Source organism: Talpa occidentalis, unplaced genomic scaffold (assembly GCF_014898055.3).
Source record: "Talpa occidentalis isolate TD23 unplaced genomic scaffold, MPIMG_talOcc4v2.1 talOcc4.5, whole genome shotgun sequence".
NCBI classification, from domain to species: domain Eukaryota; kingdom Metazoa; phylum Chordata; class Mammalia; order Eulipotyphla; family Talpidae; genus Talpa; species Talpa occidentalis.
In genome coordinates, this window is record NW_023604861.1 from 55217633 (window position 1) to 55242583 (window position 24951).

Sequence of the window (24951 nt, forward strand, 5' to 3'; positions counted from 1 at the left end):
TAAATGTAAGGAAGTACATGTGTTTTGTGAACAGGACAAAATCACTGGGGAGATGTGTGAGAGAGAAAAGGAAGGGAGAAAAGAAATGATTCAGATTCAGTCATCTGTTTCCTTCTGATACTTTTTCAAAACGGCAACTATTATGTCATCTGTCTCAAAAAGATAACATGCTTATCCTTCGTATTTTTTGAAACATTAAATAGCATTTGTTTAAAATATCATTGAACATTTGTTTAAAATATCACAGCTCTGAAAAGTGACAGCTGGGAGTTGTGTGCCAGAGAAGTAAAAAAAAAAAAAAGTATATTAATTTGGGTTCATAGATTTAATAAATTTAATATCTATTTTTATAGTGACCAAATCATAGTTTAGTATTCTATATAATGATTAAAGGAATCAACTTCTAAGTAGGACGTTAACTTATAAAAAAGTAATCTGCTCATTGAATCTTGCTACTCAAATGGGAAATTCTACTACAGGGAAACTTTAGAGTGAGATACTATATCAAAACCATGTAGTATGTCAAAACTGAAGAAACAAATTATTAATTCAAGACACCATGTTTATCTCTTACTATTATTGAATAAACTTCAATAGCAAAAATGTGACTTTCTTCAAAATTACCAAAATGTTTGAAATCCAAGGGCTGTAATTCGAAGACGACATATCCTGTCCTCTTTCAATATTTTTTCCTTCATTAAATGCAATGATGAATATATATGTGCGTGTATATATTCTATTATCCTGCACATTCCTTTTTTAGCTGGATGGAATGGTAGCATTACTTTAAACTTTTGGTAAGTATTCAAACTTTGGAAAAAATTATACAGTATCATATTGCCAATCTTAAATGAGGAATGATTAGCTGAACAGCCTGGGCTTATTTTTGGATTTGTTGAAAATATAGCTGAGCCATTAAAGATTGTGTTTATGGAAATAGGAACTTAATCATTTCAGGAGCTTTTTCAGAGCTGTAGTTTAATATGAAAGACAAAACTCCCAGATGTTGCTCCTTAGCCTCCTCTTCCCATTGTCACGGCATCACATGTGGGGCCTGGGCGGATCTGGCACACTGTGCAACATCATTGATCTTAATTTCCCTACTGTAAGGAAACTTTCCTTACAGATAAACACTGCGACCTGCAAGATTAAAAATTAAAGTCACATATTTACTCAGGTTTTTGGTTTTTGTTTGTTAAATATATTTTGTATTGAGTTAATATTGGTTTACAGAGTTATTCGCATTTTAGAAGTGTAAGATTCCCCTCTTCGGGTGTTGTTATCACAAAGTACTTGCCACCCAAGAACCCGTAGTCCACCAACAACCCTTGTGCAGCCCTCTGTTCTTGTCCCTCCTCCTTTATCTGACCCTTTGTTTTGTTCCTCTATATTCCACATGTAAGTGACGACATCTAGTACTTGTCTTTCTTCTTCTGACTAATTTTGCTTAGCATAATCCCTTACAGCTCCATCCTTGTTCCTGCAAATGCCAAGAATTTATCTTTTTTGATAGCTGAGTAGTATTGCATTCTGTGTCTGCATGCACACATACTCATGCACAAACACCCTCTACATCTTCTTAAGCCATTTGATAGCTGAGTAGTATTGCATTCTGTGTCTGCATGCACACATACTCATGCACAAACACCCTCTACATCTTCTTAAGCCATTTGTGTGTTTTTAGACAGTTAGTCTGTTACCATATCCTGACTGTTGAAAATAGTGCTGCAGTGAACATGGGAATGCAGGTTTCCTTTCAAATTAGTGTTTTTTTATTCTTCTAGTAGATAGCTTGGAGTGAAATTGCTAGATCATGTCTCAGATCCATTTGTAAACTTTTGAGAATGCTCCATATCGCTTTCCAAGTTGTTTTAATCTGATACTTTTTTTTTGTATTTTGCACTCACTTTCTTTTAGGACAGTGATTACCTAAAGAAATTACTGGGGCAAGGATAATACTCAAATAACCTTTGAACTCTAACTTTTAATTTCGGGAGTCAAGAAGTAGGAGACGAGATTGAGGAAAACAAAAAGTTAAAATCTCTTATTGCAGATTTAATTGTATTATCATAAAAATGTAGCAAGCCATGGAATTCTTCTGTTATAGTAATGGGTTAGGATCTACAACTAGTGAGATAGTGCTTAGGAGAGAGTTAATTTTGGCTTTCGGGACACCTTGGGGCTATTACCAAATGACAAAGTAAAGATTACACTATTTGAAATATAAATGTCAGGATTTTCACTTCAAGAAGTTCTACTGTGTTTGAACTTAATAAACATTGGTTGATAGAGCACATATACACACACACACACACACACACACACGGTTCTTTTAATTGGATCTTAAATCTTTTATATGATTTATTATTATTTATACAACTTCTTCATACCATTTCTTTGATGCTCTTTTGGTTTTAAAAAAATTATTATTCCTATTTGGCAGATGGGGAAATTGGTCTTGACTAAATAACCAGACAACTGGAGACTTACTTGAATCCTAGATTTTTTTCCCCCTAAGTAATAACATCCACATTTATTCAGGATGAGCATGAGAGGGAACAACTCAAATGATTCTGGGTTCTCCAGGACAAGTTTTTAGAAAAGTTTAATACATAAGAATGATGTCAGAGTAAGATCTTCTGGTAGACAAAAAGGTGTGTGTATTCTAGAGTGTAAATTTTTATTTTATAATCATTAAAGGCCACTTGTGCCTTAAAATTTATAATATTTGCTTCAGGTTTAGTAATGTTATTCTTATTTTTAAACCTATGCAAAAATAGTTCTTCTTTCTAAAGTTCATAAGTAACAAATCAAATCAACCTCGAGAGGTCATTTTATATGTATTTCATCAGTTAAACTGCAAAGACACTTAAAAAATTAAGATGGGGGGCCTTCCTCGTGGCACAAGGGGTTGTGTCAGCACTATGAAGAACTCCACAGCTACTGCAACATGAGTTCAATCCACAGACCTCTCCTGTCTCACCCACTGCTCCCCTCAAAAAAAAAAGAATATGGAAATGATATCAAAGAGGCCATCCATCCAGATATGGTAGGGCCAATGGACATGTGAATTCATAATTAGAACTTATAAGGTCAAACTCTAAAGTTTGGAAATGTGCCTCCATTATCTGTGCCTTCACCTAAGAATTTCCTCTATGTATGTAGCCATCACCTATGGATTTAGCTGAACTGTCTTCTATTCCATTTTGTTGTCATTCTTTATGTCTTCATGAGGGTAACTCAATATAATAATACAGATCTGGAAAATATATCTTTCTTTGATCATTGCTTCTTGGAATTCTAATTCTAGATCTAATATTCTGGAATTTTCATGTGAGGAAAAATCACGTATTCCCTTTCCCTTTCAAAACTGAACATATTTTAACTGATTTCTCCTTTGCATATAACTGTAATTTTTCTATAAAGTATTCTAATATGAATTGTGCCTACCCTTTTCAGTTTTCTCCCCAAGGAACTTCTTTAGCTCTGTATTGTGATGTGAAAGCCTATCTCACATAACTATTCCAGGTATGTCCCACCCTCAGCCCTAATGACTGTTAATCACTCTTCAACACCCAGCTCAAATGTCATTTCCTCTCCAAAGTGGCTTCCAACAAGATGATGACAAAGTCAGTCGCACCCTTCTTTGTGCTTCTCTTCCTACCTTTATTTACAGCAAGAATGTTGTTTTCTGATTATTTGCTGATCCTGTTACCATGGTAACAGGGAGAGTAGTTAGAAAATTTATGTTAGACTAAAGTATCCTCTGTCCTCACTAAAAAGTCATTGTGTAAATTGTTGTTAGCTTTTGCTTGTTTGTAATCCAAAGCCTTTGCCTCATACCCAAGATATTTCTGGATAGGTGTAAGATTTTGGTTTTATGATCATCTCGATTACTAGAAAAGGAATAGAGATGTCATTAATCTCTGCACCACAGTGCTAACTCGGGGTTGAACAGATGGTAAATATTTAACAAACATTAAAATAAATGAAGAGATAAATGGGAAAAAGAACCTCTTTTTATATAAGGATCAATTAAATAGTATTCTAAGAAAAGCGCCTATTAGCAATTGCCAGTGGACCCTTTGCATTCTTTTAGAACTTTCTTATATCCTAGAATTAATTTAAATCCCTGTGGCACCAAGAAAGATTTTAGTAAAGCTTTCACATTTTTAGACACATGAAATCAACTGCTAGGAAAATTCCTCTGAAACCTTCAGTGAATATATTTAAGATTGAAGAGATTCATGGTAACCACCAGTTTGGAGTTCACATTATCCTTTAAGAATTCTTTTCAGACAAAAATAATTGTCAGTGTATTATATAAACAATTATAGAATTTTAAACTTTAAAGGGAAATAGACATTTTTTCTATAAATCATTGAGATTTTAAAGTCAGACCACAACCTTAAGTATTAGTTACCCTATTTGTCTTTTGCTTCATGTGACATGAGACACGGTTAACAGGGAGAGTAGTAGAAGGTTATATTAGAATAAAGTATCCTCTGTCCTCATTAAAAAGTCATTGTATAAATTTTTGTTAGCTTTTGCTTATTGGTAGTCCAAAGCCTCTACCTCATATCCAAGATATTTCTTGATAGGTGTTAAGATTTAGGTTTTATGATCATCTGCTTGATAGAATGAGTAAGAGGAGTCCTGCTTTTTTCTCCATTATGCAAATTGGTTTGTCACTTCCTCATTTCAAGTTTTGTCACTGAAACAGGAGTGTCAGGCTTGCTCTCTGTCTTGGCCATTATAACATATCTGGTCTGTAGCCAGACATTTATTGCCACTCTCTTTGATTATGCCTTTTGGTGCCCACTTTTCTATCTGCCAAGGTTCTTAATTCATATGCTATTGAGAGATATAAATAGCATGTTGACATAGTAAGAGGAGCTGCAAAGTCATTACTGTCTATGAAATGTCAGTTAAGTCGAGGATTTTGGATTCTTCATTCTTACTGAGATTGAATACGCAGACACAGGGAGACTAGAAACTTTTCATTCTAGTGAAAAGGCGCACAAGTTTTTGCTTGAAGGTGACCACAGTAACTTCAGAATTTAAGGTACAGCAATTATTGATAATTTGCTTGAACTTAAAGCAAGGGCTGGAAAAATATAAATAAGTGCAGTACATTGGATAACAAGGTCTGAGTACAGGCATTAAAAGATTATACAAACATACTCAGCTTAGAGAAAAAAATCAAGCATTCTTGGCAATAAAATTAATTGCTAGTGACATGAGAACCAGAGGAAAGATACTAGTGCCTTAGGGAGTTATAATAAGACTGTGAAGTAATGTTAGGCACTGATACAAATATTTTTAATCTGTGAACGAGCACGAGATCTACTAAAATACATATCCTGGGAAGAGGTGTTGTCTACTATGACTAAACGTCTATAAGCCTTTCTTTTTTCACTAAGCAGTTCAAAACAGTTCAAGTCATCAAAGTTTTTCTATGCCAGATTCCTGCCTTTAAAAGTATGACTTTAGAAGCGACCTGGACTGTGTCCATGAAAGAAGTTATCCCCTTTAATAGGAAAAATATAAACTAAATTTTATTAGTTTTCATTCTTTAGCCTTATTCCAATATTATATCTCAGATGTATATACTATTTTTATTGGCTTTAGTTTAAAGGATGCTTTTCTTAACTCATTAAATCATTCAGTGAATTTGAATCCTTACTAAAAACATTTCTAGAGGTTTAGCTTGGTTTTGCATTTATGCTCAAAATCAGTGTCAGTGGCCTTTCAAAAACTGAGCAAATCACTCATTAGTGATTAATATGCCATAATCACAAATGAAATATTTATCTTCCCAGGATATATATTTTATAACTAGGAATAGTTCATTTTATCTCTTTAAGTTTGTTCTGGGCAGCTGGGAGGAATGCAACGTATTTTTCAATGGCCCGGTATACAGTTGTGATAGATGTAATTCTGTATTTTCTAGAACCGGTGAGAATATAACAGAGAACCAGAATATAGTGTGAATCCTAACTTGCTAAATAGAGATTCTGTGTTCATTTATTTACTGAATTATTCAACAAGTGTTTCTGAATCATCCGCTATGTTCTAGGCATCTGTTGGGATCTGAGAAAACACAGATGAACATAGTTGTCATGTTTTTGACCTGAGATTCCAGTAGGTACGGGTGATAAAACAGTAGACAAATGAAACATTTATGCAGTGTTTAAAGTATTATGAAGGTTATAATTAAATGCAAGATAGAGATGCAGCTGTCAGGAAAGGCATCTGAAAGGTGATATTTAAGTTTAGATTAGGATGAGCTGAAGCTGCCACAGGAAGAAGGGAAGAAGCCATGTGCCACGCAGAGGGAAAAGCATATGTGAAGGCCTGGGGCTGCCTGTGCTCAGTTCACCAGAAGAGGGTCAGCATGTCAGTGTGCCTGGTGCAGAGCCCCTTGCAATTGGTGATGTCCCCTTGGACAAGTGAATGAAACTTTCTTAGCATTGGTACCATTTGTAAAGAAAGACAGTAATAGTACCAAGCTAATGGGGTTCCGCTGAAGATTGAGTAAGATAATTGATGGAAATGGGATCACTCAGGCAGTACAATTCCTGTTGCACTGTAATGATGAAAGTGCAGGGAGCTAGAGCTGCTGTTGAGGCTGCTGCTAAAAAGGTTTCCAGAACTTCCCACCTTCCCTTTCTTCTCCCTCCCCCTTCTTTCCTGTATCACTCCTCTCTCTTCTATTTCTGTTTCTTCTTCTTCCTTTCTCTTGTCTTTCTCACACCAGCTATCTTTAAAATTTGACTGTATGACTCAATGAAGTTGTCTGTTTGGGGTGCAGTGTTGGGATGAAATGGAAAACATGATGAATCCTTTTGTTATGCTGAGCTTAAAGGATATAATATTTCCAAATTTATTTCACCTTGAGTAAGTGGCTAAACCAAGATTTTCATTAAACTAATAATGAGTTTCCCTGCAATCACAAAACAGAATATAAAACCTTATATTTCTTGAGCTCTGTTTGCATATTTTATTTCTCATTTTTAGTGATCCCAAGTATGAATTTCATAAACTTGAAAGGTTAATATAATAACCAACTTTTGTTGAAATGAAGCACTCGGAAACAGTTAGGTTTAAGCAAATAATAAGGGTTACAAAGAGTAGATTTGGTGACAAGTCTAATGCACTGAGCCACAACTGGCTGAAGGCATTGATAAAATATAGGATTTATTCAGATCTTGGAATCACCTAAATATAGTTAGCATATAGAATGCTGTAGTCTTTGTCGACTATGTTTCAGCTAATCAACATTATAATGAAAAAAGCAATTAAGTGTAACTTTAAGAATACTAAAATGTTTAGGTAGTAAGAAAAACACACTTTCAAATTCTCCACTAAGGTTACTAGGAAATAAGTGCTGTGAATATGTACGTTATTCCTAACATGTTCCCTAAAAGCTGAGTATTGGTCTTGTCAATCATTTTTAGTAAAAAGATTCTAATAAAACTGCAAAACCTTCTTTTCATGTGATATTGTAGGAAAAGGATCTACTTTTATAATCTTGCACCTCTAATGATCATATAAATAATGTTTGGGTGATATACGAATTTTATTTAGCAGCTATTATAACAAACATTTCATGTATTAAAGCCATGCGTCTCTCTGTAGTATCCCAGGGAGGTTAAAGGGATAAATATCATACTTAATCCTGATTGCAAATAAAGAAAAATAAGGTTCATTAAAGTTTAACTTTGTGATAAAGTGATGAATGAGTGAACCCCACACAAACAAATATAGGTGTTTTGTTCTTGCTTAACAAATACAGATTGATTTCATAATGATTTCATATTGTACCTATTTTATGAGCAGAAATATTTATGTAAATGAAAAAGATCGTCTTTTTAACATTCTGTCTTAGAATAGTTAGCGTAAATTTACTAAGATCATTAATTTATTAGTCTGGCTCTGCTTCTAAGAACTAAAGGGTCAATTACCAACCAGTGTATATAAGCAACTTTCCATTAAGGAAATAAATGTCATATTAAGCAAACAGTGTACCTTTAAATAGCTTACATGTAGAAATCATGTATTGTTATGGTAGAAGTTTCCAGAATGAATTAGTCAGCTATGGCTAAATACTATTGAATATAAGATTCACTTTTTGTGAAAGGTATTGGTATTCTTGATACTAAGAAATTAAAAGAAAGGATTTAGGGAAAATAATTATGTATTTTGGTTTTCAATTTAGAACCATTTTTTAATTCATGTTAATTTTTAGATAAATGTGAAAAATAGCCCCCTTTGTGGTATCTTTTGATGAAGGAAGCCTGCACGCAATTTTCCTCTTTACGTTTCCAGAGAGCTCTGACTACATACTTTCAGATGAGGGGGCAGCAAGGCCTGCTTTTCATTTCTCTGCTGGCTCCTCTATGTAGACAGGTTTCATCATTTATTGTGTTGTGGTAGTGCTTCCCCTGCTCCCTTTAACTGCAGGTATACAGCTGTGGAACGCGTGAGTTAAGGACACTGAAAACAATGTTTTCTAACCTTGTTCAAAAGAACCACTTCAGAAATCAAAAAGCAAGTGGAAAAACTGGTCAGTGGACTTCAAAACTCCAGAGGCTAGAAAGAACCATTTGATGTAGCTATAGTTCTCATTTTAATTTACTTTATTTAATACAGACATAGCCCAAAACCAAGTGTACTGCATCATTGCAGCATTGAATTGCATTTATAGTTTAAGAAATTATTAACCTTTTAAGAAAAATTTACTCTTGTCTCCAGTGTGGTTTTGTTTCGTCATGCATGTCCAACCCATTACTAAATTCAATCAGTTATACTTGCTTCCTGAATTTTAGTTGAATCAGATTCCTTCACTAACTCCGTGATGATTGGTCTCATTAGAACTGCATTGAGGTTTAACTTAAATGATTTAATAAATGTTAACTGCTTAAAATAATGACTGGCACAGAGTAAATGCCAGTTCCCCCTCCCCCTCATAATGTAATGCAATATACATGAGACCAGGATTTCATCTCTGTTTTTTTACTTATGTATACTCAGTGCCTGGCACATATAGGTCTTCAATAAATATTTCTCAAGTGAATAATTTTTTTAATGTGATTCTCCTAATGGATCTGTTTGCCTCTTGTTGATTTCCCTTCTAACCAGATATGCCTTGTTTCCCTCAAAATACAAATGTGATTTCTAAATTATCTCTTAAAAATACTAATACTTCTATCCTCTCCTCTACTGCCACTGTTAACTTTCCAAATGGCAAAGCTGATGTCATCTATACTTTCTAACTCTCAAGGGACTGACTCTTGCTAGGCACAGGATAAAATTCAGACTCTTCATGATACACAAATGAGCCATTTCTGATGCACTGGGCCACAGTCGATTTAAGAGCCCCCGCAGGCCATGTTATTTCACGCACTCCTGTCTTTCCTTTCTTTCCAAATATACTTCCCACTGTCTCTGCATAAAACTCAGTCCAGAGAGCACATTTTCTCCCTGACTTTTATTCCTGTCCGGAAGTATAGGCATCACTTCGTCTCTGTCCTCACAGCTACTCATATTTGTAGCCAGAGCTGGTCAAATATCAGTTTTTATATCCATACATTGAACTAAATGATAATTTAAATATGTCAATTATAAAATTATTTTTATGTATACACATATGTGAATGCATATATATAAATATATATGAATAATTGTTTATCAAGTGGTATAAGTAGCAGAATAATAATAGTAAAATGTGTAAGGTTGTTAATATACTGTGCAGTATAATATATATGTATTTATCTGTGTTTTATTTAAGTGCCTACAAGTGGAATGTTCTGTACAAATGGCTCATCAAATCACTAATAATTTAAAATCTTTTATTTTGATGTCATCTTTTATTTTAAGCAGTTTTCACAAACTAAAGGATGCCCTCTCCCTGAACCATGATTAGACATGAAGTCAAACTACTCCAACGACTTTGCCCTTTAACTGTTTACCATTTGGTGACTTATAACCTCAGCTGGTAGAAATTGTTCTTAACATCAACAACATTGCTCACGATGCTAAGTCTACTCTCAACTGTTTTTGAACTAGACAAATTACTCACAAATTCCTTTTAAATCTTGCACAATATATGAGACACTTAAATACTCAGTATCTTTGTAGTTGAAGTTGTAAGAATTAGTCACAGGAATGCAAGGTTTAATTAGGTGAAACTTAATACTTCAGGATCAATAAGAGGCTGGGTCATATCTTGGTTAACATTGTTTTCTAGGCATTTTTGGCTTGAATCCTAACTGCAAAGTTTTTTAAAGGATTTATATTTATATTTATTTATACATACAACAACTGGGGTCTAAGCCAGAGGTGCAGGAGGTGAGAGGATTCACCAGAGACAGAGAGGGGAGCAGAGCAGGCAGATCTACTGAAATATACTGCTCAAGGGAGCAGTGGGCAAAACAGGAGAGGTTTGCTGTACCATGTATGTCACCTCCTTGGCTGGGGATTGAACTCATGCCATAGTGGCTGGTGATAGCTTAATAGTGCTGAGACTTAACCCTTGTGCTACCAGGGAAGCCCCTCACTGCAAAGTTTTAATAATCTTTCCATTTACCTTGTAATCGTTACCAGTGTTTTCACTTTTTTAGCAATCAGTACATCAGCTTGGAATGTGCCGCTCTGTATCAGACTCCAGTACATGCATTTGTGTTTATATGAAGTTTCTCCACCACAGGAGGTGCTGTTTTTACATCTGTGTCTCCTTATATAGTGCTTTGTCTCCACATGGCACTTAGTAGGAGGTCAGTAAATCTATGTGGAAAAGTCAAGAGTAAATGCTAATCATTAATAACTACTGATTTCTATTTTCTCTTCAAGTTGTATGCGGAGTAATTTCAGGAGCTAATACAGGAATATAAAGGAAAATAGAATAGTCTTACACATTTTTGAAAGAGTAGAGTAAACAGAAGTTTGTTTTTACTTGTAGATAACTAACTCACATAAGTATAACTAACTCACATAACTAACTCACATAACTAACTAACTCTAACTCACATAAGTATATCTGAACATAACGTTTTTCCTGTATTTTTTGCATATATTTTTATGATGACACGAACTCTTTGTCTTGCTTACTATGAAATGAAGTTCCTCTTTTTATGTGTATATGGCTGGGTGTGTTCCTCATTTTAGAAATTTAGGTCTTAGACATTTCAGCATTCGCAGATGCTGCAATTTCTTTGATTTAGGTCTTATAATAAGCATAGTGAATCTTACGGATTTTGTTCTACACACTATTGAGAATGGAACTTTATACTTAAGTAGACTCACTTATCTCCCCTTTTCCCTACATCGTTCTGTCTCCCCATTTGCTATCCATCTCAGGTGTGTAAGTGGTAAAGTAAGCACCCTTCAGAAAAAGTGCAAAGTCAGTTAAATGACACTTGATTATCTGTTTCATTTCATTTGGGAGATAACACACTGTAGAGATAAAGTAGATTAGCAAAGCATTTTGTATTGAAGACTTGTTCAAATAAATGGTGTTGCTAAATGATATGGTAAAGTAAAAATATCTAGGATACATCACTTTTGTCATGATGTCCCTTTTAGGTCTGTTCTTCCCTAAACAGGCTTGATTAACTATCCACAGTGCGAATGTATGTGGAAAATATGTCAAAGACTGTGTGCTATGGACCATTTGTATAATAGATAACGTATAGCATTTGATTTTGAGAACTAAAGTTTTAATATATATCAAATCACCAGTTTATTATATTATATTCATGTTCAGATAGTTTTTAAAGAAGCCATATTCCTTAAAAATTTGAAATCATTTGAGGGCCTCCCTGGCGGCACACGGGTTAAAGTCTCAGCACTATCAAGCTATCCTTAGCCACTGAGGCATGAGTTGAATCCCCCACCAGGGAGCTAACCACATGGTGCAGCAGACCTCTCCTGCCTCGCCCGCTGCTCCCCTCAGTAGTGTATTTTGGTAGATCTGCCTGTTCTGCTCCCCACTCTGTCTCTGGTAAACCCTCTCACTCCCTGTACCTCTGGCCTAGACCCCAGTTTTTTCGTATGCATAAATAAATAAAAATAAATCTTTAAAAAATATTGAAATCCTTTGAATTTAAAGCAATTTAAAAAAACAAACTCGAACTGAGTTATTGCAGTTATAAAACATGTGGTTATAAAAAGAGCAGTTGATACTTTATTACTTATGATACTATTTCTTATTAGACTAATTACTTATTTACATATGACACTTATTTCTTATTAGTAATTATTTACTAATTACTTATTACTTATGACACATTTCTTTTGCTATTCACAAATATCTCCAGTGATCACAGTTTTACATATCATGGTTTATTTTGTGACTGAGTGTCTAGAAATTAGAGGCCAACAGGGCGAACAGGGAGCATAGGGTGCATATCTTGCAGGTAGAAGGTTCTTCTGCAATAGCTTTGTCTAAAAAATCATGATTCTGCCCTATTAGGTGTTTGCTTAATGCCTGATGATTTTTTTATTAGAACTAGTAGGTAGACAAAAAGTTATTTTGCATTAAGTTAGTTAGCTTAACCTTAAAGCTTTAAGTATTAAAATGAAATGGGGCCTCTCAGGTGGCGCAAGGGGTTAAGCATCAGCACTGTGAAGCAATGCACAGCTACTGCAGCATGAGTTCAATTCCCGCCCAGGGAGGTGACCCACATGGCATAGCAGACCTCTCTTGTCTTGTCCACCACTCCCCTCAGCAGTATGTTTCAGTCAATCCGCCTGTTCTGTTCCCCACTCTATCTCTGGTGAATCCTCTCACCCCCACTCCTCTGGCCTACACACCAGCTCTTGTATGCATAAATAAATCTTAAAAAGAAATAAAATGAAATGAAAATTTGTTGTAAACTATAAAAAGGTGCTAAATGTATATAAATTTTTACTTGAAATAGGATTTCAAGTGCTTACAATTTTGAATTCCAAAGTTACACAGTAAATTAAAAATAGATTTCAAGCAGAGTATAAATAACAGAACAACTGATTTACTTTATTAAATAGCTTATGGGGACATTAGGGCATGTAATCTACTATCCTGCTCAAATGGGGTGAATGGGTTTCTAACAAAACTAGAAATAAGCTCTTTGCACATGATTTGAATATTTGGAAGCCTCTCTTTCTCATAACAATTTTCTACCACCTCTTGTTCGCTGTAACTTTCTGTTTTCCTGTGATCCAGTTTGTGCAATATGCTTTGCTATTTTCAGTCAAAAACAGATACAGAAACAAAATTCATTTTTTAAAGATTTATTTGTGCATACAAGAACTGGGGTACAGGCCAGAGGTGGGGGTGGGTGGCTGAGAGGATCCACCAGAGACAGAGTGGGGAGCAGAACAGGCAGATTAACTGACACTGCTGAGGGGAGCAGCATGCGAGACAGGAGAGGTCTGCTGTGCCATGTGGGTAGCTCCCTGGCAGGGGATCGAACTCGTGCTGCAGTGGCTGGGGATAGCGTCATAGGTTGCGTCTTAACCCTTTGCACCACCAGGGAGTCCCCAGAAACAACATTCCTAAGAGCCTACCCCCTCATCCCCAGGACCTTTAAGAGACATCTTTGTGGTTCCATAATATCAATGCAGTAAACTTGTAGCATAGACCCCTTGCATTTTCCATTTCCTCTGCTTCCCTCACTGCTATCCCCTCCTTGCTGGCTCAGAAATCATATCTACTCTCTCTTGGCCTACCAACACATAAATAAGTTCATGCACGCACATGCTTGCACACCTGCATACACACATACATTTGAATTAAATACTCTCTTCATTTGTTCCTAATAGTCCATCCTGATAAAATTTTTACTAGAATGGTCTTTAAAAACCTTGAGTTTGGAACCACTACGAATGTCTGCAAGTGGGAGAAAGATGATTTGGTTAGCTGTGAAGTGCTACCTGAAATTCAAGTGAGCTGTCATGTCATAATCTGTCACTGGAAGTACTCAAGTGAAGATTAAGTGACCATTGTCTACAGTGTTGAAACTGACTCTTACATAGGATGAGACTGGATTAGATATTATTTTAGGTTTCTGTAAGTCAAGCTTCAAATGAGAAAGTGACCTTTTAGATGAAAATGGTTAAGTCCTTATCTTGATAAATATAGAAAGGGGTTAAGAGCTTTTCCTTGAAAATATTCCCACTTTACTATTACAGTGAATTTTCATCAGTAATATTTACCCAATACCTGAAAAATGATCACAGTGAGTTTTCATCAGTAGTATTTACTTAAGGTTTTCTTTATATATAACATATATGTATATACATATATGTTATGTATATATATGCTATGTGTGTGTATGTACATATGTATGCATGGTTGGGAAGTTACCAATTACAGAGCTAAAACCATAAATCATAATATCACTAACCGATAGAATAATTACTCTAAGTAAATAAACTAGTTAACTGTTATCTTTCCAAATCATGTCTTTTATAAAAATTAAGGGTCTATCATTCAAATTGTAGTAGTCTGAAGCCTGCTTTAACATTTCATAGTATATCTTTTTTTTTTTTTTTTTTTTTTTTTTGTGGGACCCTCGCCGGTGGCTGGGAATCGAACCAGCACTGCAGAGGCTGCAGGCAGCCTCGCAGCCCAGCGCTCAACCACTGCGCCACCAGGGGAGGCCCCATAGTATGTCTTAAACACCTTTCTACAAAAACACATATCTACAATTGTTTTTAATAATTACTGTGTATTCTACCATATGCTAGCATTTTCTAGTTTATCCAAACAATTGTAGACATTTTTGTATTTTTAAGAGATGCACTATTAAAAGAATTTAGTCTTCTTACATTACTAATTATGGCATCCTATTCCAGGGATGATAAAATATTTTTGACCTATTTACATTCTCTCTTCCACTGCAACAGGTGGAATCAAGCTTCATTTTTGTTGCCTTCAAGAACTGATGAGACCAAGAACCCCCTTTGCATTCCTTTTCCTTTTTAGTATTAACAGAAGGAAAATGTGGTTTATAATGATCTTTTGAACTTTGAATTCCTGGGATGCTTATTCAACCATCTACTAGCTCAGAATTCATTTTACATCCTCCAGCGATAAGCTGTATATAAACAGAGTTACTTTAGTATTTTCTAATGACTCTTGTTCTATTAGCTTCTCTCTTTCCTTCACTATAAAAAATTACACTAATACTTTTGAGAGATAATTCTGTAAAATCTATTGGACAGTTATCTGCTAATTACATACCCTCAGTGTTGAGTGTAGATATCATTGCAAAATTTATCATGGCAGGTAGGGAATGGTCCAGCAGGTAGAGGGAAGAGATGGGGAACTAATTGAATACCTCCCTTGTGACCAGACATTTACCCAAATCAATTTGTGGATTATTATAGGAAGAATCAAATGTTCCTGTTTTCCCCATTTTGCTTGGGAAGAAAGTGAGATTTGACGAATTAAAATAAATATCCCAGTCACCATATTAATGTCCTATTGCTGCTGTAGCAAATTACCACAAATTTAATGACTTAACGCAACACAAATGAATTACCATACAGTTGGAAGATCAGAGTTCTCAGATTTAACTGGGTTTAAATGAAGATGTAGACAAGTTGTGTTCCTTTGGAATCTCTACAGGAGAATCTCTTCCAAGTCTTTGAGACTGATATATTACCTGGCTAGTTGTTCTCCTCTGGCCAAAAAGCTTCAAGCCTCTCTCTAATGCTTACCTTCTGCCTCATTCTTCTGCTTTAAAGAACTATTCTGATTATATTGGATAATCCTTATATCCTCACATTAGCAACCTTAACTCAATCTACAATCTTAATACCTTTTGCCACATAAAGTGACAATTCATAAATTCTAAGAATTAGGATATGGAGATCTTTGGGGAGCCATTCATTATTCTGCCTCTTAAAGTCATACTGTTTTTAGGAAATAAGCCAAGCAATGAGTCAGGTCAAAGTAAGTCCACATGTTCGTGAAATTTAAGGGGTATAAAATAGGTCCTTCTGTGCAAAAATAGCTAACCTACTATCTCTATAATACCTGAATTCTCTCAGTAGAATTAGTTTCTTTGAGCTTGAACACATAAAAGGCACCACGAATTTTTTGTTTTTTTAAAGATTGATTTATTTATGCATACAAGAACTGGGGTACATGCCAGAGATGCGGGGGGTGAAAGGATTCACCAGAGACACAGTGGGGAACAGAACAGGCAGACTGACTGAAATACACTGCTGAGAGGAGCACCGGGTGAGACAGGAGAGGTTTGCTGTGCCACGTGGGTAGCTCCCTGGCCAGCTGGGGAGCGAACTTGTGCTGCAGAGGCTGTGGATAGGTTCCCAGTGCTGTGCTTAACCCCTTGCGCCACTAGGGAGGTCCAGGAATTCTTAAGTAAAATTCAAACATTACAGGTGCTCAGGAAAAGATAGGAGAAGGTTTATCAACAACTTATTGAGGACACAAGGCAGAGTTCAGGGACAAGAAACCAGGGCAGAAAAGGATAGTAAAAAAGGTCATTAAAAGGGGAAGTATAATGATGCCAATTTTCTTTCCAGCCTACTACATCATTTGACCCAGAGCTAGTCTTAGTGGCAGGATTTCCCCCTTACTTAGGGAATGAGGCGTGTGCAAACAGCACAGTAACTTTCCTTTGATGTATTTTCTACAATATTAATCCTTATTTACTACTATCTTGTTGATACTTGACAGTTTAACTCTAAAGAAAATCAGTTGGCCCACTATCAACCAGAATGGAGATGGAGGTGTGTCTACAGAAATTGACACTTAATGTAGTCAATTCAATTGAACAAATTTTCATTGAATTCTTAGTATGTGCAAGTCACATTGCTTAAAGCTATATGTTTTATACATGCTCTAGCAGATACTAATTGTATCTCTAATTCTGGGTAGATACTGACATAAAAGTCTGGATTTATAAAATTCAGATCAGAATCTGAATCTAATCTCTTTTTTAAATGAATTTTATTTTTTAGAAAGATTAATTTATTTATGCATGCAAGAGCTGGGGTGTAGCCAGAGGTGCAGGGAGGGTCAGAGGATTCACCAGAGACCGAGTGGGAAGCAGAACAAGCAGATCAACTGAAATACACTGCTTAGGGGAGCAGCAGGGGAGACAGGAAAGGTCTGCTGAGCCATGTGGGTCAGCACCCTGGCTAAGGATGGAACTTAGGCTGCAGTGGCTGCCAGTAGCTTCATAGTGCTGAGACTTAACCCCTTGTGCCACCAGGGAGGCCCCAGGAAATGTTTTCTGACTCATATTTTTATAAAATTTGGTACCTGGAATGTCCCAAGGATCCAGGCAGTATTTCTGAGTCTCATCTGGACCAGGGTATGAGGAGGTTTGTATTCCACAGCCTAAGGGCAGACACCTAACATCCTCTATCCAATTACAATTCTGAGAAGTGGTACACAAATACTTTATGAGGCAAAATGATGTATGCTAAAGAAACGAGGGCAGAGCGACCAGGTTCAAATAGGAGGAGGAAGACTGAATCTGGGAAGCAATGGGCCCCTTGACTTGCATGGGGTAAGGAGGGAGGTGTCAGGTGCCCAGAGGGTTAGAGTCCAAAAGAATCCATAATGCCTAGATGTGTTGTTGTTCTCCTAGTGTGGATCCTGTGTGCCCTCAAAAGTGAAAGTAGGGAGAGATTTCTAAGCAGGACTTTATATGAAAATAGGTGCTATGACAATTAAAGTAATCATGTGTGTTTGGTAGGTTTAGGTGAAAAAATTCTTCACTAACAGTGCCCTTGAATTTAAGTCCAAATGTCCTTAGAACTTGAGGATAGTAAGATAAGCTGACACAATCCGAGGGAAGGAGTAATAGAGATCATAGGTGGGGAGCAGGAAGGGGAGAGCACAACCCAAGCAAAGGAGCAGCCTTGGATGAAGACAGCAGGCATGAAAAGCCCAGGATGACAGAAGTAACCACCTGGGATAACAGGAAAATTACATCAGCCCAATAGCTCCATAGTTTTTGTGCATTTTTTGTGTGACAGTGAAAAGCTGATCCTTTACACAGAGCAGTCCCATAACCTATCGTAGACCAAATAAGGGTGTGTCGAAGATGACATTTGCTGATACTAATCCAAAAGGCATTATAATAGTGATTTTTATGACACAGACTAGTTGGCCATACTATGCATACTTAAGCAATAAAATATCAACAATTATGAAGCTGCAGATAAGAAAATATTAACTGTTTCATAACTTTTTCTGAGACTAGTTTAGTTCTTGGATAATATTTTACCACTAATGAATCTAGTCATTTTTATGAAATTTGTCAAATTTCAAGCCTCAGTAACAGTAAATTAAGTAATATTAATTCTTGCATTTTAGTGAAATAAATACAAGCTCATTATCTCTTTGTGGTTTCATTTGTCAAAAAATAAAACCTAGAAGAAACAAAGTTTGAAGATGATGAGTTTTCATCTTTCCCATATACTGTATATAGTTTAGAGAAAATAGCTCTCAAGCCTGATCAGATATCAGGATTACTTGGAGATATTTTAAATTTGTCAAAGTCCGAGCCAGTTCCAGGAGACTATCTCTGGAGATGGGATACAAGTGTTGGTAATTTTTTAACTCTTCAACTAATTGTAATATGCAGTTAGGACCGAGAAACAGTGTAGATTCTAAATCCTATCTTGATCTCTGACCCTTTTTGTTGTTGTTATTAAAACAGATTTAACTGAGTTATGTCTGTATTGCTTAAACAATGGTTCTCAAATTTTAGCATGCATTAGACTAATCTGGAGGGCTTGTTAAAACACAGATTGATGGACCCCACCCCCAGAGTATCTGACTCAGGTCTGAGGTGGGGATTAGACAACACCAGTGTTCCTGACATTGGAAGCACATTTTGAGAACCACTTTTAACAAGATGATGTGACAGTGATAAAGCAGAGTTATATCTGATAAAGCAGAGTTTATAACTAGTGATTTTCTTTCCTATTGTCTATCCACTTGACCTCAGAGGTTTAATCTGTGACCCAGAGTTAATACTAAACAGATTTCAAGCACTTTATATTACTCATTTCTGACAACCTATTGAAGAGGTTTACAGAGAATTTTAGCTGAATGTTGAAATTTTAAGCTTTGAAGTATTTAAAAAACCAGCTGGAAATGCCTATCGTGGTATTTCACATTCAATTTGTTTATTCTTCTTAATTCATCTAAATGCTTTAATATCTGGGTCTATTACATAGTAAGTACTATGTAGAACATGTTAACACATGAATAAATTCTTCATTTTGTCAAATGTGATAAGAAAAAAAAATTTAAATACTAAACTAAGTTATGAATATTTTGCAATCCTTCCCCTGAATCTACTTATATAGAGAAAATACCCTTTGTTAGCTAAACTACTAACTGAGATTTTAGTGAATTGGAATGAGGGGTTGGGGGAGGAAAAACTTTTGGTTTATAAATATTTGGAAAAGACTTTTAGGATCCTTTCTCTGTGTGTAATGTAATGTAGATGCTTTACTGTCTCCTAAAGAGAATTTCATTAATAGCTAATATTTACTGAGTTCTTTCTGTGTCTGTCATTTCTCGTCCAGGGTTCCATGATAGAGTTATGCCCCAGCACTTGAAAGCAACTGTTTGAAATGAATTGACCTCTGTAGTATGTATCTAAAATGATACTAGCTATGTGCCACCATGAGAGAATTCAGAAAATCAAAGCATTTCTTATATTGCTGGAATCTAGATATTATTCCAAGTACAATGTATATAGTAGCTTAATTAGTTCTCACAACTTTTGTAAGAGGAGAGTCTATTATTTATCACCATTTTTGTAGATGAGGAGCTTGAAGTACAACTAAGTAAGTTGCCCAAAGCGTATGGTAAATAATAGAGCCAGGATACAAGACAACAGTGTTCTGACTCTAGAACCCATGCCCTTATTTGCTCTGCTATACTACTTAAGTTATAATTCAGATGGTTATAAATTTAGGCTTTTGTTTCTTCAAGATTTACTTAATGAATTATATGACCTTGTACATCTGTGCTCTAGAATTATCCCTGAGATTGCTACTCATTCTGTTCTATACATTATCTTATATCATATCGCATATTATTATGTCATATGTCATATCATATTATATATCCATAGCGAACTAGTTATATAACTACAACTTGCATGGTAGTGGAAGGTACAATAGGAAGTAATGGCAATCAGATGGAAGGTAGGCCTGCTAATTGTAGTAAGAAACTAACCTTGGCTTAATATCTGCTGTGAGCCTTACATAATATCTCAGTTCAACTCCATTAGAACATTATTTTTAATTTTATTCTAAAAATATTTTATAGTTTAAAGACACAGACACTCAGAAAAATAAATTAGCTAAACCAAATCCCACAGTCAACATATAACAGAATTCACTCTAGTGATAAGAGTATTGGGTTCCAGAGACTAAAATTTAGAGGTGTTTATCACTATCATTTGTAAGAAATCACTTAAAGAACTAAAGATTTTAATTAAAGTAATTTAGTTTTTCAGGCAAAAATCAAAATATCTATAATAGTAGCATCATTATACATTGTATCTAACAAGGCTTTTTGTTTAAGCCAAAAATTTCCTCATATATTTAAAAGTCAGGCGAAGCTAACTTCAGGGATGATGACATTTTACATCGGGAGGGCCTGTGGTTTTTCTATTTCTCAGTTTGGTTCAGTTTACCTGTATTGGTTGGCTTCATTCTGCAAGTCATGTAGTAGCCTGATGACCACAGCACTCCAGCCTCATCAATCATGGTCAATTCCAGTAGAAAGAGCAAACTCCTGTTTGCATTAGTGCTCACAGGTATCTCAGACTTACCTTGAATGCACCGACCAAGATCATGTGCCCGTCCATGAACCTGAAAGAGCGTTGATACAGACCTAGATGACAGGCACCACCCTTGATCCAGAGATGTTGCTAGGGAAAAGGAAACATGTCTTGGAATGAAAAATTTTAAATACGAATTTTACTTGTTAAATAGCCTTTTTTAGGGAAGGAGAGAAAGGGGTAGTTATAACTGGGACTTTGGGGAATTACATATAAGTCCCAGCCTATGCTATATAAATCACAACCAATAATCTGGATGTACAAATGGGAATGCATGTGCACAAATTCCTTTATTACTCATTTGCTTATTGCTAACTGTCCATTACCTGGAAATTTTGTGTTAAAGCAGAGGTTTTCAAAGGTTTGTTCAGAAAAATGAATACAGAAATAAAGAATTCCTGACTTCATGGTACTTAGTTACACAAGGAAAGGAAACAGTAGGCAGTTAAACAGTAAATTTTTTAAATTGCTACAGATTATGATGAGTGGTTTGAGAAATAAACCAAATAGGTGAGCTGGGCAATAATGGAAAGTGGGTAGATATAAGGTATACATAAGCATAAGCATCAGAAGTCTAATCAATCTGTGTTTAAGTCCCAATAGGTGAGAAGGAGTTAGTTTTGGAGACACTTGGTAGAAAGTGAGTTTCTCAAAAGGAACAATGTGGGTCATTGTGCAAAGGTCTGAGGTAAAGAGAAGTTTCAGTTCTTTGGAACTGAGAGGAGACTACGTAACCAAAGGCAAGTAGACAGGAAGGAAAATGGAGGAATTGAACAGGACCCAGGTCATGATCATCCTTACCCTGATGAGGAACCATGGATTCCATATAAAATGCAATGGATGTAATGGAAAGTTTTTAAATCACTGAAAGATTTCATCTAATTTACTTTTGTATATGCATGGAGAACTGGATGGGGGCTTTAGGGGCAAGTAATTGGATTAATGATAAGGTTTTTTTAGTGATATGGAGGATATGATTTGGTGAAATATGTCTGCTTTACAAATGTCAAGATTGAGGTGTTTATGGATGAGGAGGTCAACTATATAATTTCATATGGAGATGTGGTGTGGAATGCACAAAAATCTGGCCCTAGATTCAAATGTAGATTTTATGGTTATTCAGATACAGTAAGGTCAACAGAGTAACACATGACTGCCATTGAAAAGTTTGTTATTACAGTTCTCAGGTGGAGAGCATGACAAGCCAGTAAAGTGCCAGGGTTGCTGGAAGCCATAGAAAGTGAGGGGAAAGCTTGGACAGGAGCCTTTATTGTGGTTCTTGTGGGCAAGTAAAAAAGAGCATGCAACATTAGGATTGAAGGCTTTGAATAATTTCATTAAGATCTGGGGTCTAGGGACAGGCTCTGTAGTTATATGTCCCTTGGCTCTGGGATGTTTGGGGCAGAAGACTATTGCCTCCTGAAATGTAAGGAGATAGAGGAGGTGTTTCAAAGCATATGCTCTGGAGTAGCTGGCTTGCCTGTGAAAGGCATGCTGCCCGGGGAATAGTTTGCACTCTGTTGTCACTAGGTAGCCCTGGCAAGGGCAATCTAGTCTCTCCCATCATCAAGTCCCCAGAAGCCAGAATCAGAGCATGAAAATTTAGAAAATAAGAAAATACAATTGGGCCTCCCCTGGTGGCACAGTGGTTGAGCGCTGGGCTGTGAAGCTGCCCGCAGCCTCTGCAGCGCTGGTTCAATCCCCAGCCCATTGCGAGGGTCCCACATGGCGTGACAGACCTCTTCTGCCGCGCCCGCTGCTCCCCTCAGCAGTGTATTTCGTCAGTCTGCCTGTTCTGTTCCCCACTCTGGCTCTGGTGAATTCTCTCACCCTCCCGCGCTTCTAACTGTACCCAGTGCTTGTATAAATAAATAAATAAAAATCTTTAAAAAAAGAAAATACAATTAATATTTGGTTAAAGCTATGGACTTGTAAATGTCACTATCATGTATGTAGTGGAGACCAGGGGAGATAGATAAAGGTTTCGATCTATTCACTACTGCAGATACCGTTGGTAAAATTCTGGAAAATGGATCCAAAAAATGTTGGGAAATATTCTTTCCTTTTATTGCCCCTCTCCCCTCCCAGATAAAGATTATAACAATGGGGAGCTTAGACCAAAATAAAAAAAAAAATTGCAGCTGCTCTCCCTTACCCCATCCTGTTGCCCAAGCTGTTCTTATGTGATGTTTTAGTATAGATGCCTGATTGTGCGTGGAGGAAATAAAAATATTTACCCATTATGCATATAATGAACTTACAGCTGTTGTGGCACCTTAATTTGGAATCTGATAAAGTCTCTAAAATTGCTGAATGGTGGTTCAGTTAATCAGTAAATCTTCTGCCAGCTTGCTAGGTATTTTAATTAAAATAGTTGAAATGAAAGGTAGTGATTGTCAGGTCTGACAAAGGCTCTTGATTGACTTTAATTAAGGTGCAAAGAAAGTATTGTTTTAATTCCCTAGAGTTTCCTGGAGGTAGTTTTTATGCTTTAGATACAATTTCAGCTGTACTGAACGAGAATCTTTTTTTTTTTTTATTGTGTGCATTATTGTTTGTGTTTTAGAAGTATAAGAACTTCCTGCTCGGGTGTTATTACCACACTGCCCCCACCATCAAAGCACCCGCCACAGCCCATTTTGCTACCTCCTCACTTTCCTCTCACCTCTCCCCCTCTCCACATACCTCTGTCCCTCTCTGGTAGCCTCAATTCTTTTTTTTTTTTTTAAGATTTATTTATTTGTTTGTTTGTTTGTTTGTTTATTTATACAAGCATTGGGTACAGTCAGAAGCGCGGGAGGGTGAGAGAATTCACCAGAGCCAGAGCAGGGAGCAGAGCAGGCAGAAGGACCAAAATACACAGCAGGCGGCCATGTGGGACCCTCCTCCAGTGGCCGGGGAGCAGCCAGGGATCGAACCGGCACCGCAGAGGCTGCGGGCAGCTTCGCAACCCAGAGCTCAACCGCTGCGCCACCAGGGAGGTCCCCAATTCTTTAGTCATATTTCCAGTTTTAATTCTCAGTTTGGCTTTATCTGATCCTTCATACATTATACGAAAGTGATGTAAAATATATATAAAATAAAAAAAGAAAGAAATTGTTAATATATTATTTACATAAGTAATATAAAAACGATCATTCTTGGTAGTACATGTTTCATTTGTTTATTTAAGATGCTGTAAATAATGCAGATAAATATCCTGCTCTTCAAATGCATTTGAAAACTTTTATAGAGAAAATAGTGCAAGCTACCTGAGGTCAGGGACCATGTTTGTTCACCATTTTATGTAGCATCTAGCATAAGTCTTGACACAGCATAAACTATGACTACATCGGGCCTCCCCTGGTGGCACAGGCAGTTGAACGCAGCGCTATAAAGCTGTCCACAGCCTCTGTAGCATCGGTTCGATCCCAGCTGGCCAGCAAGAGTCCCACATAGCGTGGCAGGCCTCTCCTGTCGTGCCCACTGCTTCCCTCAGCAGTGTATTTCGTCAGTCTGCCTGTTCTGTTCCCCACTCTGTCTCTGGTGAATCCTCTCACCCTCCCGTGAATCTGGCCTGTACCCTGGTTCTTTTTTTTTTTTTAATTTATTTATTTGTTTGTTTGTTTATACATGCACTGGGTACAGTCAGAAGCGCGGGAGGGTGAGAGAATTCACCAGAGCCAGAGCGGGGAGCAGAGCAGGCAGAAGGACCGAAGTACACTGCTGAGGGGAGCAGCGGGCGGCAGGAGAGGTCTGCGCGCCATGTGGGACCCTCCTCCGGTGGCCGGGGAGCTGCCGGGGATCGAACTGGTGCCGCAGAGGCCGCGGGCAGCTTCGCAACCCAGCGCTCAACCGCTGCGCCACCAGGGAGGCCCTGTACCCTGGTTCTTGTATAAATAAATAAATAAATCTTAAAAAAAAAAGAACTATGACTAAATCCTAGTGAATGAATGAATTGGCACCATTGGAGTACAGTGGCAGCAATCATTTTCTAGGCAGTAAGTGTTGTCATATCTTCATGCTTTTTTTTTACACTGCTAGACTCTATCTTTCTTCAGAACTCTTGCTTTGCCAATAATTTTTCATAATTTTATTGTGTAATTTTATGATGGAAAAAGTGGAACAACTCAACTAT

General features: G+C 36.7%; 1 protein-coding gene across 1 annotated transcript in view; it reads left to right on the plus strand.

The window, feature by feature from the left end:
- Positions 1-24951, plus strand: part of FREM2 (FRAS1 related extracellular matrix 2) — a 165645-nt gene that overhangs the window by 11269 nt on the left and 129425 nt on the right. The gene's annotated exons all lie outside the window — the stretch shown is intronic.